The sequence below is a fragment of the Vombatus ursinus genome, unplaced genomic scaffold (assembly GCF_900497805.2).
Source record: "Vombatus ursinus unplaced genomic scaffold, bare-nosed wombat genome assembly UNPS02014811.1, whole genome shotgun sequence".
NCBI classification, from domain to species: Eukaryota; Metazoa; Chordata; class Mammalia; order Diprotodontia; family Vombatidae; genus Vombatus; species Vombatus ursinus.
In genome coordinates, this window is record NW_020954589.1 from 6,886,712 (window position 1) to 6,900,392 (window position 13,681).

The 13,681-nt window shown below is 39.9% G+C and overlaps 1 long non-coding RNA gene and 2 other non-coding genes across 3 annotated transcripts; all 3 read left to right on the plus strand.

Moving 5' to 3' along the window:
* The first annotated feature begins 5,503 nt into the window (after positions 1-5,503).
* LOC114053479 lies at positions 5,504-7,670 on the plus strand. Its single transcript, XR_003570384.1, has 3 exons — positions 5,504-6,001; positions 6,204-6,237; positions 7,470-7,670. It is a non-coding gene; the product is annotated as an uncharacterized LOC114053479 (long non-coding RNA).
* On the plus strand, positions 6,296-6,358 carry LOC114053665. Its single transcript, XR_003570401.1, has one exon. It is a non-coding gene; the product is annotated as a small nucleolar RNA SNORD48 (small nucleolar RNA).
* On the plus strand, positions 6,948-7,013 carry LOC114053664. The gene has a single exon (XR_003570400.1). It is a non-coding gene; the product is annotated as a small nucleolar RNA SNORD52 (small nucleolar RNA).
* Positions 7,671-13,681: the final 6,011 nt, after the last annotated feature.

A 13,681-nucleotide genomic window follows, 5' to 3' on the forward strand; every position in this document is an offset into this window, starting at 1 on the left:
GGACTAAGCCATACATAAAGGATATCTGTGGGTTATATATTGACTTAGAAAACCACATATTAACATTCTCTCATGTTCTACTGTATTTTTACTTATTTTGTTAAATATTTCCCAATTACATTTTAATCTAGTTCAGCTGGCTCCCAGTAGTGTTGTAGTTTTGACACTTCTGTTCTGGTGGATAGACATAAACTGGCACCAAATCAGAAAGATTTGGTTTCAAATTCTGCCTCTGACACAAACTGGCTGATAACCTTCCATCTCCCCGGGCAAAAGTCTAAGGATTTACAGTGGCATAATTGCATTGTCAGAGTGAGTCTTTCTCTGGGAGTTCCTTTCACAAATAAAATCACAGGCCCCTAGTAAAACAAAACAAATCAAAACAAAAACTGCTTTTTGCCTGTATCCCACTGAGATTCCAGTCTCCTTCCCAAGTACACATAACCAAAAACGATTACATGTACTCATTAGGTGCTATGTAGGTAGGTGTTAATTACAATAAACATAATTATATATTCAAGGGCATTTACTCAATAGAACAAAAAATGAAAGATACAACTTTAAAACTCCCAAGAGGCTGAGCCTAGCCGCTCCTACTAAGATCTGAAAGCTCAACAGATGGATTGGAGTTCTGAACTTGTGACCAGGTACATTCCACACCCAGCTTTTAAGAGCCTAAGGGAACAGGAAAAACATCTCACTGCCAACTCTGGCCTGCCCAGCAGACTGGAAAAGGTTTTTCACCTCCAGGGTGGGTTCTCGTAGTATCTGCTTGTAACGACTGAGCCAGCTGAGCCAATAGGCCTACCATATACCTGAGCCAGCTGCCCTATCAAATGCAGCCCTATCAAATCCTTCCTTGGATGTGTGTGGGGTCTGAAATCAAACTGAAATAGTAGCCATTCAGTAGTCCTGTGCTGTATCTCTTGCTGGTATATTTTCCATATATTTTCCATAAAGCATGGAGATTGTCTTACAGAAACAGTAAACTACCTTAAACAACTGTTTTTCAGTTAAAAGGCTCAGATAATTCAACTTTTGAGTCCTGCACCTTGTCTCTTGCCAAAAAGATACAGGAAATTTTCAAGGAGAAAACCCAAGGTGTTTTAAACATGGGTGCAAATCTTAGGACCTTAGGCTGCAAGCATCACAAGGACAGGGGCCAAATTCTATTTATCTTTTCATTTTCCTCAGTGCCTAATGCAATGATTTACACATAGTAAGTGCTTGATATTGTCTGTTGACTATTACTATTACTATTGTAACTTCTGAACATTCAGCTGTAGAGCAAACAGTGTTGGGAGTGTTGAAGGGTTATAAAATAGAGGAGTAAACAGAGTGAAGTGAGGTCATCTAGGAAAGTTTCACGGAAGAGGTGTTTTGAGCCCAGTTTTGGAAAGAAGTCAGAAATATGAATCAGCAGAGAAAAGGAAAAGCAAAGAAATTCATTTGAGGAGGATTGGCGGAGAAGTGAGGACAATGTTGTCACGTTTCCCTACCCTATTTGGTTATGCTACATTCACGTAATGAAGACATAATAACTAATAGCACCTACTATAGGTCAGACACTTTACAAATATCTTTAATCCTGCAAAGTAGCTCTTATTATCTCCATTTTACAGTTGAGGAAACTGAGGCAGGCAGGGGTTAAGTGATTTGCCCAGGGTCACACAGCTAATAAGTATCTAAGGTAGGATTTGAACTCAGGTTTTCCTAACTCTAGGCCCAGCTCTCTATTCATTGCCCCACTTAGCTGCTGCTAAAAACAGGATACTAAAGGTATTACTGATTTCAAAAGCAGTGCATTAAAATTTGTTTAATTATTTTATAGCCATAACTCAGAATAACCATTTATATGAAGTTTTAGAGTTTATAAGGGATCCTTCCATACAATCTTGTGGGTTAGCAAAACCTGTTAGGTATTATTATCTCCATAGCACCTATGAAGAAACCAAAGGTCAAAAGAAAAGTGACTTAGATTTGGAGCTAGAAGAGACCTCTAGTCCAACTGCATCATTTTACAAATGAGAAAAGTGAAACCCAGAGAGATGAATTATTTGCCCAAGGTCACATGGTATTAAATGGCAGAGTCAAGATGCAAATCCAAGTCTTCTGATTCTAAACTCAGCACTTTTTCCTTTATTCCACACTATATCAGGTTGTTTCATATATCTATTCATTCCAAATATTTACAATGGGGCCCTGTTTCCCCATAGAAAAGGCAAGAATAAAATGTCAAAATACATCATCAAGCATAGGTTTTAGGAAGGAGGGAAACAAGCATTAATTAAGCACCTATACTGTGCCAGGCACTGTGCTAAGCACTTGACAAATTTCTCATTTGATCCTCCCACAATCCTAGGAGATAGGTGCTCTTATAATCCCATTTTACAGTTGAGGATACTGAGGCAGGCAGAGGTTAAGTGATTTGCCCAGAGTCACACAGCTAGTAAAGTATCAGAAGCTGGATTTGAACTCAGGACTTCCTGACTCAAGACCCAGCTCTTTCTCTACTAAGCCTTGAAGCAATCTTCCTAAAGTGCAGATCTGACCATGTCATCCCCTTATACAATAAAGGCTTTACTTACTTCTTCCTTTATGAATATGGAATAGGGGCAGGATATGAATTAAGTGTGTGGATTATGGGAGAGGATGCTATAGAAAATGAGATACTTCTGAAGGAAAGATTCTGTCTTTAGAAGAGAACTTTTAGAAGAGAACTGTTTGGCAACAGTTCCCAAAGCTGTTTGCTCAATCTCAGCTATAATCTTATTTCTGCTTGTGATATCTGAGTGATGGTCAACGGTTAAGCCATTCTGTAATGAAACCATTCTATACCTACAAATCCAGGCCTTCTGACTAGAGATGTCCATACTTGTTCTAAGATGGCACCACACTTCTTCCTCCACATCTCTACAAAAGAATCAATGATAAAATGTTAAAAGAAATGGACTGCTGGCTTTACTTGCTTATATGTGTTGGTGAATGTGGGGAATGGGGTAGGGAGAATGTATTGGGTGGCTATGCTCAAAACTGGGGCTCTCCCCCTCCCCTCCAGCAAATTCTGCCCCAAAATGTGGGACACAAGGTAAGCTGGAAAACCTTACAATCCTCTCAGAGCTTTGCTATCAGAAGAATCCAGAGGAGAGGTGACAAATGACCTCTGTATTAGAATTCAAGCTCTGACACTGACCAGGACCAGAAGCTTGCTTTTGTCATCTGTGCTTTATTTCATTATCCACTGTGAACCAGTGTGAGCCCCCATCACCTGAAAAGGCCAAAAACCTGGATTGATCAGAAGAAACACATTTTTTTGCTCTTTCTGAGTTAACCTACCATAATGCTTTGCATGCTCTCTGAGTGAAACCAAAATGCTCCTTTCTCTGTCAGCAACCCCAAGGCTGGATGAAGCTGACCAGGAGCATTCTTCTGTTATAACAGATAAGGACCAGGTTCCTTGAACTGGATACTATCTTGATTAACTGGCACTTCTCTTATCTTGATATATTATGGACACTATCCTCTTATGACATCCATGTTTTATGACGGCCCCATGTTTATGGCTGACAAATATGGAAACTATAATTTTGGCTGACATAGGCATCCTGAGTCAGGAATGGAAGGAGGGAACATTTCCTTATATAACCTTCTTCAACTGGCCCTACTCTGAGCTCATTTTTATGAACTCTCATGCATAAACATGCATGTTCACCCGATTTAGGAGAAATAAACATGCACATGCAGCCTAATTTTGTCTTTCTTAGAACGAACTCTGTAAGGCTGACACTACAAACTACAGAATATTCAGCTCTTCTGTCTCTGTACCTCTTCATCATCTGTTCTTCAGGATCCAGAATGGTCAACTGCATTTAATCTTGAATTCAGTTACCTTTTATTGTTGCTTTCACTTATACTACAGTGATCATTGCGTTTATTTTTCTCTTGGTTGTGCTTACTTTAAAATCTGTATCAGCTCATATAAAATTTCATGTTCCTCTGAATTTCTTGTATTTGTCATTTCTGGAAGTACAATATTTAGCTACATTCATATACCACAGTTTGCTTACCTATTCTCCAACTAATAATAGGCATCCACTCTGTTTCCTGTTTGTTACCACCACAAACAAGTATTTCTATGACTACTTTGGTTTACACGGGACTTTTCCTTCTGTCTCTGACCTCCTTGAAATATATGTGCATGACTTAGGGGGCATGTTTTTTCTATAGTTTTCATTTTATATGTATATATTTATATATATATTTATATTTTATATTTTATATGTTACAAGGCTGTCTCTGTTCAGGTAACTCAGTGGATAGAGCACTGGGCCTGGAGTCAGGAAGACCTAAGTTCAAATCTGGCCTCAGATACTAGCTGCATGACCCCGGGGCAAGTCACTTAACCCTCTTTCCCTCAGTTTCCTCATCTGTAAAAGGAGTTGGAGAAGGAAATGACAAATCCACTCCAGTATCTTTGCCAAGAAAACTCCAGATGGGGTCATGAAAAGTTGGACACAACTAAACAACAAAACTTTAAACCCTGTCACATCCAACCTAACATTGTAATTGTTAGCATGGTTCTTCTGAGCAAAACATTTTTTGTAGGCCTTTGAGTGCTTCTAAATGAGTTAAGTCATATTCCCTATTTGATTGCAAACTCCTTAAGAGCAAGGAGCTGTTTCATTTAACACCTTCGTGTTCTCCAGCCTCTACCAAAGTGCCTAAAGAAGCCCAGGGATGACAGCACCAGAGCTGGGAGTCAGGAAGACGAGAGATCGAAACCTGCCTGAGATTCTTAATGTCTCCATTACCTTTGGCAAGTCACTTAACAGGTTAAATTTCTTATTTTCCTTCTCTAAAATGGGTGTTAATTTTATAGGAAGACCCCCCCATCTCACAGGGGTTGCCGTGAGGATTGAAAGACGTGCTTTACACATTTTGCAAATCTTAGAGTGCTATATAAATGCTTGTTATTCTCATTGCAATAACACTAGCGCCTTAGTTTACAAGAAAAGTATTTTTTTTTCCACTTTCGCAACAACTTTGTGACGTGATGCGCTCCTCACCACATGCTGGGGGCCTGAATCCAGTCCCCCGCCTCCCATAGTCAAAAGGCTGCGGGAGGGATTATCATAGACACAAAAGACACGGAACTAAGTAAGGCCTCGGCCTCCCTTCCAGGGTGGGAGGACGGGGAGAAGGGCTGTGAGGACGCAAACAAAGGAGAGGACAAAGGAGACGGTGATATGAAGGGCGGGGCGTAGGACTCCAAGTCCCGTAAGATCACCGCGCATGCGCCTGAAGGTTCCTGGGAGCTTCGCGCCCTTTTTTCTTTTTCTTTTTTTTTAAACTTACAACTGCACAAGCCGAGAGGCCTCGAGGGCGGATCCCGGTAGAGGAAGCGCACCCTGGCGCTGTCCCCTCCCCTTCCTCCTCAAACGCACTTCCCTCGAACTGTGGGGACTTTCCTTTCCGGGTTTGGCTCACCAATCCGCCTGAACTGTGTGTGGCTTTGTTTTAATCGATAAAAATCCCTCCGTAGATTTCCCCTTCAAATAAAAAATAGGGTTGAAAGAGAAGCCATTATCACTTTCGTTCTGTTTTCGTTTTTCTTGTACGGAGAGAAGAGTCAGGAAAGAGGCTGGCGCTTGGGTTAGGCATTGACAGGGTCAGCCTCGCCTTTCAAGGCCCTTTCCCTCCTCCCCGACTCTCCCGCGGCTTTAAGTAATCTCCTCTTGCCAGCGCGAGCTCCTTTTTCTTCGTGGGTCGCCTCTCCTCGTAGACATGCGCCGTGGGCGTAACGCGCGTGCGGCCGAGCTTGGCCCTTCGGCGGACGACTGATGCCCAGTGGGTTGCCCCGGAAGGGGAGGCGTGAGTGCTCTGTGGAGCTTCTCGGCGGTGTAAGCCTCTGGAGCATGGGTTGAGCCGGGCGAAGTGAAGTTTCCCCGACTTGAGGTGGGGCGCAAATGCCCCCCGCGCTGCCGAAGGGACTCGGTTGCGGGTAAGGCCGGCATCGGTGCGGGTGGGGGTCGGTCGGGTAAGACTAGGGAACTGGACGGGATGATCCTACCTTTACAGACTAGAGTTTCAGATGTCCCCATGACGTCACCACTTGGAACTGATCCAGCCGAGGGGGAGGGGGGATGGGTTTCTCGTCTCCTTTCTCTACCTACCTCTGAGACTTAGCTTTCCTTTTTTTGCAGGATTTCGGACCCACGCGGCTGACGACTCCCGTAGGTAAGTGACTGGATGTAATGGGGGTTTCGTGGTGGGGGGTGGGGGTGAGGCCTTGATTGGCATGATGACCCCAGAGTGGATCTGAGTATCTCTTTGATGCTATTACCGCAGCGCACTGACTCTCTTGGTTGGGAGTTGGGGGACATGGGACTCTCAATTTCTTGATAATTCTCTAAATTCTCTGCTTTTCTATTTCTCGTTCCCACCCTCATTGTCCATACGTAGGGATTCTAAGCAACAGATTCTCCTTATAATACAGGAAAGGTAAGTGCTATGTAGAGATAGATGTAGTACTAGCCGTTCGTGTTTTTTAAGTTGAAAATTATCCTACTTTTAATTTATTACGTTTTGGTTTTTTTTTTTGCTGTTTTCTATTTTCTCTCCAAAGGAGGGTTACTTAGCTTCTGTTCCCATTGGTCACATGGACCTTTCCAAAAGTCTGGCACTGTCTTAAGTTGTATGCAGCAATGGCTGCCGACAGCCCATTAACTGCAGACACTCCTATGCATTCTTTCAAACACATTCTTTCCTTTTGAAAGGAGTGCCCAACATCTTTTTCTCCTTAACCAGGCACTACAAATTTCTGGATTCATCTCTCCAATGACATTTTCTCCATCTTCGAATGACATAGCACTCTCTTCATGCCATTTCTGTGCTCCCAGAATAATGTTTTCCACCCTAGGCCTTGCTCTCTGATGCTCCTAAAAGTTGGGAATGATGAGTTTTCAGACTAGAGTCTCTGACATCTGCATTGGAGACAACAAAAACACTGACCTATCCTGGGAATTTGAGACCATGGATTGTAGGGTGGTCAGGGAGCACATATCCTTGGGTCCTTTGCCCACTTCCCTGTTCCTGTAGGAGTCATTGGGTAGGAAGAACTAACTCTAGAACTGAGTTTCTTGGACTTTTTAAAGTAGAGATGATTTCCCATTGTCTGTTTGTCTAATTTTTCTGTCAGACTAAGGTTTGAGCTCCTCCTTTTGGTGAGGGTGCACAAGGTAGCAAGACTGGGATTAGTACTACCACCAGTCCTTGAATTCTGTTCTGAAAGTGGCTTTGTAGCTACTGTCTTCTTCCTGGTCAATTTCCACTTGGATTTGCTTTGCATCTTATACCTAGTTACCATTTCTATGGACTATGGACTTTGCTGACAAACAGAATTGGGAATGCTTCTGTTGGAGAAAGGGGGAGGAAAGAAAAGTTGGAAATAATCATTGATCCTGTTACAGATTTTCAGGGCTCCTGTCTTGCTTGTGGTATACAATGTTGCAGCTCTTCCAGACCCAGGAACCAGGAAACCACAAATTTTTCTATGTGGACCAGTGATCAAATCAGAGGTGGCAAGCACTTGAGAGTTTTTTTTTTTTCATTCTTGAATCCTTGTTTATAAGCATATTCTTGAAGTAATAAAAAAAATTTTTTTAATGAGACCTGCCGCCTCCTAATTTCAGTTTTTTTTATATAACAGTTACTGGGTCAAAGGTTATGAACGGAAGTGACAGATGATTTAACAACCATTTTACAGCCTCACCAATAATTTGTGTTAGTGTCTTTCCAAAATCCATCCAACTTGGGTCTTTTAAAATTGTAATACATGTAAAATAGCAGGGATAATGTATCATTTGAAGCACTGGAAGGCACAAAAGTAGAGATCACTGCCTCCAAAATATTTAACTGTCTGGTAGGAATTTGGAATCTGAAAAAAGGAATTATGCAATCAGATGAGGTTTATAATTCAGGCTGAGTGAGTCCTGTGGAAATTAAGAAAAGATAGATTAATCATACCTAAGGTGTTAAATTTAGTGAATTAGTGATGTAAATTAACAATTTTTAAATTGATAGGAACAATATATTTGTCTTCACAATGGGACCATTTTTGAATAAAGGAATTTTTAAGAGAATCCATAGATTGCATTATGTATGTTAGGCAAATGTTAATCTGTAAAGAAAATGGTTCTAAAGTATTAAAAATTTTCCATTGAGAAATGGTGAAAATGGGAACAGGTAGTTTCTCAAAAAAAAACATGAAAAAAATGTTCAAATTCCTTAGTCATACAAATCAAGGCAACCCATTAAATTGGCAAAAGGGGGATTAAAAAAAATTCAGTCAGCAGAACTGCAGAAACAGGCTATGTATTTGTGAGATGGCAGACTTTCGGGTGCAGATCAACTAAGAGGAAGTTGGCCCCGGGAAAAGATCAATAGGTTCTCTGTGATAACAAATTTAGGAACCAATTGCCCTGCAGCTGAAAAAAAGGATGGAGTGTTGACAGTCATACTCAATACCCATGACTCAATAAAAGTGATTATGAAGAACATAAGGAAATAAAGATGAAGTGGTCCTGGGAATAAAAATGCTATGGTTTCTCCTGGTATAGGAATTCCTTGGATGAGTCCTAAGGAATCGCTTGAAGCACTCTATTAGTGGTTAAATGGCTTACACAACGGGTAAGCATCAAGAAGGTGAAATTTGTTCTCAGGCCCAGCACTGTAATCCTCTTTCATTTGGTCATGTCTGACTGCATTTAGGGTTTTCTTGGCAAAAATAACTGCAGTGGTTTGTAATTTCTTTCTCTAGCTCATGTTGTAGGTAAGGAAACTGAGGCAAACAGGGTTAAGTGATATTTATAGGATCACACAGCAATTAAGTGAACTAGATTTGAACTCAGGAAAAGGAATCTGTGACTCCAGGCCCAGTATTGTATCCACTGTGCCACTTAGCTACTCCCATACTGCCTGTACAACAGTATTATCACATAGCTGTATGTATACATATATATACACACAAGTAGACAAGTCCTTCCTCCCACCCTCCCTTTTTTTTTTTTAAGAAATATTAGGAAAGAATTTAAAAGTATCCTAGTTATCCTGTGGAGGGTTAGCTAGATGGTACGGCTGATAGAGTACTAGGCCTGGAGTCATGAAGACTCTTCTTCCTGAGTTCAAATGTGGCCTCAGACACTTAATACCTGTGTGACCATAGGCAAGTCACTTATTCCCATTTGTCTCAGTTTCTTTTGTAAAATGAGCTAAAGAAGGAAATGGCAAATTACCTTTGCCAAGGAAACCCCAAATGGGGTCATGAAGAGTTGAACACAACTGAACAATAAGTATCTTGTGGATTGATCAGGGCCAGAAACCCTTAAAAATCTTCCAATCTTTTCTCCTTGATCAACACAGGAGGCTGGTGGTTGGTTACTACAAGGGTCCAAAGTAAGGTGTCCTTGATTAATCCACCTTGACTAGATTAATGATCCCTTAAGAACAGTAACCCCTTTCCCTATTCCTTGTAGACAGTGGTCATGAAAGGACTGAGTGGTTTTAGGAAAATGGTTCTTCAAGATGAACTATTTTTGTTTTGAATTAAGCAAAATATTAGCTGTATACACATATACATATATTCATGTATATGAGGATAATTGGATCATGGAATTTTGAGCTAGACGAGGTTATCTACTCTAACCCCTTTCATTTTACAGCTGAGGAAATTGGGCCAAAAGTTAAGTCCCTTGACCAAGGTCACAGATAATGCTGACTGAAATTTATTTAGCAGTGGACAGTTGACAAGGTGCTTGTGATCCTCACAGCAACTTTACACATAATTACCCAGAGGTTAGGTAAGGCTTTATAGTATACATAGTATACGAACTGGAATTTGGAAAATAGAATAAAATGTCTACAATGTTTTGTAAACCATAAAGCCTCATACAAATGTCAGCTAATATTTAGCATGCAGAGATGAGAATTCCAGGCATAAGAATCAGGGCAGGCAAAGGCATGGAGGTGGAAAAGAAACTGGATATATATGAGCAATGCAAATAGTCTAGTACAAGTGAAAAGTATTGTGATAAAAGGCTAGGAAAGGGGGTAGTGGCAAATTCTAGAGGGCTTGGAACACTGGGCTGTTTTCCTCAAATCTCTCTCTCCTTGGGAAATTACAGATGTTACCACAGTCATTGGGAAAAGGAATGTCTTCTCAGAAAGCAAGACTTAAGTAGAAACATTTAATTTTCCGTTGAAATATGCAGTATATATAAACTAAGTTTATATATAAACCATACACACATATATGTATATTTGTGTATACGCACATGCATACACACATACGTATGTGTATATATGCACATGTAATTTTCGAAAACCCATCACAGGTGTGTTGCCATGTTAAACCAGTGAATATTATGCTTAAGTTTTTGCCTGCCTTAGGAAGTTGGAGGGTGGAGCAGTAGATAGAGCACCGGCCCTGAAGTCAGGAGGACCTGAGTTCAGACCTGGCCTCAGACCAAACACTTGCCACTTACTACCTGTGTGACCCTGGGCAAGTCACTTAAGCCCAATTGCCTTAAAAAAAAAAAAAAAGTATTAGGTGGAATATAGAGTTGGATTCTAATCAGAATCAATAAATGCTGGACCCCTCAAATCTCTGGAAATTGTTGAAACATGAAAATACTCAAAAGGATCCTGTGATCTCATCAATGTGAGTTTTGCCTTAACTGAACAGATCACAATCTATGTCTGTTCATCCTATGACTCGTCCATGTCCTCCCAGAAGTTTGGGGAGCCCAGTCCCTGCTAGGAAGTTCCTCCTTGTTTTTCTTGGCATCATGAGGATCATGGAGGAGCACAGGGATTGTTCATGGTTAACTTGCTATCTACATGAACAGCTCATTTCCAGATGATTTCAGTTCTTCAGTATACCTTATGTCGTGACCACCCACTTACCCTCTAAGGGATAGTCGTTTTAAAATTTTCAGTCTAGTATTTCATGACTTGCAGCCAATAATACTCTAGAATATTGGCATTAAAAAGATGGGCTTTTGTTTCTAGGAGGTTTGGAGTCATTAAAAGAACTTTGTAATTTCCCAAAGGCTATACAGTCCATTCTCCACCACCAGGAAAACCCCACCATCTCCAAGCAATATCCTTTCATTTGATCTCTTTGTGAATAAAACAGTGGCAAACATCTTTAGCAAGTTTGTGTCCCTTTGTTTTATGTCTTGCCTAATATTAATATTGGAAGATTTCCAAACTAGGTCTATAACCCGAGATCAAAGAAAAAGGAAAAGGACCCATATGTACACAAGTATTTATAGAAGCTCTTTTTGTGGTGGCAAAAAATTAGAAACTAAAAAAAATTTAAAAAAAAAATTGGAAACTGAGGGAATGCCCATAAATTGGTGAATGGCTGAACAAGTTATACTGTGTGAATATGAGGGAATATACTATTGTGCTGTAAAAGATGATGAAGCCGATGCTTTCAGAAAAACCTGTGAAGACTTATATTCACTCATGCAAAGTGAAGTGAGCAGAACTAGGACAATTTACACAGTAACAGCAATATTGTAAAGGTAACCCACTGTGAAAGACTTAGTAACTGATCAACACAATGATCTACAATTCCAAAAGGCTAATGAAAAATGCTCTCCACCTCCAGATAGAGACCTGACTCAAAGTGCAAATTGAAGTATATTTTTTCTTTTTCTCTTTTTTTTTTGAATGTAGCCAATTCAGAAATATGTTTTGCATGACTTCATATTTATATTGGGTATTGTATTTCTTGCCTTTTCAATGGGTGGAGGAAGGGAGAGAATTTAGAACTGAAAATAATAAAATTGACTTAAATTTTTTTCGAAACTGGAAAAATTTTTTCAAACAAGATTACCTCTATTATATTTTGGACTCTTGAATAACTTTGAGATATGCATGAGAAGCATCTTAACTGGAAGAATCTTTTGGCATTGTTTTATTGTACCTGAATCATGCTTTCTGGGGCCTAGGGAAGTTAATATAATCAAACAATTCTGCTATTTATTTACTTCTGATGCAATATTCCCCTTACCTCAAAAAGATTTTAAGAATGAACTATAGAGATAATTTTTAAAAATTTCCTTCTAGTCACTTTCTATCAAGAAACTAAAATTTACACCATTCATTTTTTATATTCACTGTCTTTTTTTTAATATAGCTCTTTGATTCTGAAGCTTGACTAAGAACCCTGTGCAGATTTACTGTTTTTACTTTTAAAAAATTTACTGATGTCTTTTGTTTTTATTCATTTCCAAATATATACCTCCCACTGTCCTTCCTGAAAATCCACACCTTGTAACAATTAAAAGAGAGGAAAAAAATATTGCAGTCAGTTCAGCAAAATTAACCAATATACCAACTGAGTCTGATAGTATATAAGCAACATTCCATACCCATAGTTTCTCCCTCATTTTGTCAGAGACGAAAAGGAAGTCATTCTATAAACATTTATTAAGTGCCTATTATATGCCAGTGGGCAGCTAGGTGGATAGAGCGTCAGACCTTTAGTCAGGAAGACCTGAGTTCAAATCCAGCCTCAGATACCTACCAGCTGTGTGACCCTGGGCAAGTCATTTAACCCTGCTTCCCTCAATTTCCTCATCTGTAAAATGATCTGGAGAAGGAAATGGCAAACCACTTCAGTATCTTTGCTAAGAAAACCCCGAGTGGGGTCGCAAAGAGTTGGACAAGACTGAAAAACGACTGAAAATGGTATATATGCCAGGCACTGCCAAGTGTTGAGGATACAAAGAAAGGCAAAACACAAACCTTTTAAGGCATTTATAGTCTAACAAGCTAAAGGTATGCACTTTTTAAATTCTTCCCTACTTTTGGGGCTGCTAGGTGGCACAGTGGATAGAGCACTAGCCCTGGAGTCAGGAGGACCTGAGTTCAAATGTGACCTCAGACCAAACACTTGACACTTACTAGCTGTGTGACCCTGGGCAAATCACTTAACCCCAATTGCCAAAAACAAACAAACAAACAAAAAACCCAAGAATGAATTCTTCCCTATGTTTTAATAATTTGTAGGTATGGCGTGAAATTTTGAAACCTTAGAGCCAGAATAGGATTTCTCATAATTCTCAAAGAGAGTTACTTATTTTTACACTCTGTACCTCATGTCTTGAAAGATAGTTATTTCAGTCCAGAACAGTTATTTACAACAATTCCAGTTTAGGAATTAAAGGGAAGAGAATAAGAATTTATTAAGTCCTTACTGTGTGTCAGACACTGTGCTAATTATTATCTCATTCAATCCTCACAACAAGGTGGATGCTATTATTATCCCCATTTTACAGTGAAGGAAGCTGAGGCAGTCAAAGGTTAAGTGACTTGCCTAGCATCACTTAGCTAGTCAGTGTCAGAGGTGGGATTTGAACTCAGGTCTTTTTGACTCCAGGCCCAGGATTTTGTCCTAGCTACCTCTGATACCAGTTCTCAACAGATGTTAAGTTCTTAATATTATGATTGCCCTGCTTAATGCCTGATATCTCTAGAGATGTAGATATATAGGTGGGCTAAAGAGAGTGAGAAGTAAAGGAACTGAGTTTGAATGATAACTCTACCTTTGGCCTTGAGTAAATGACCATTATCCTCTCTGAACCATTTATTATTATTATTATTATTATTA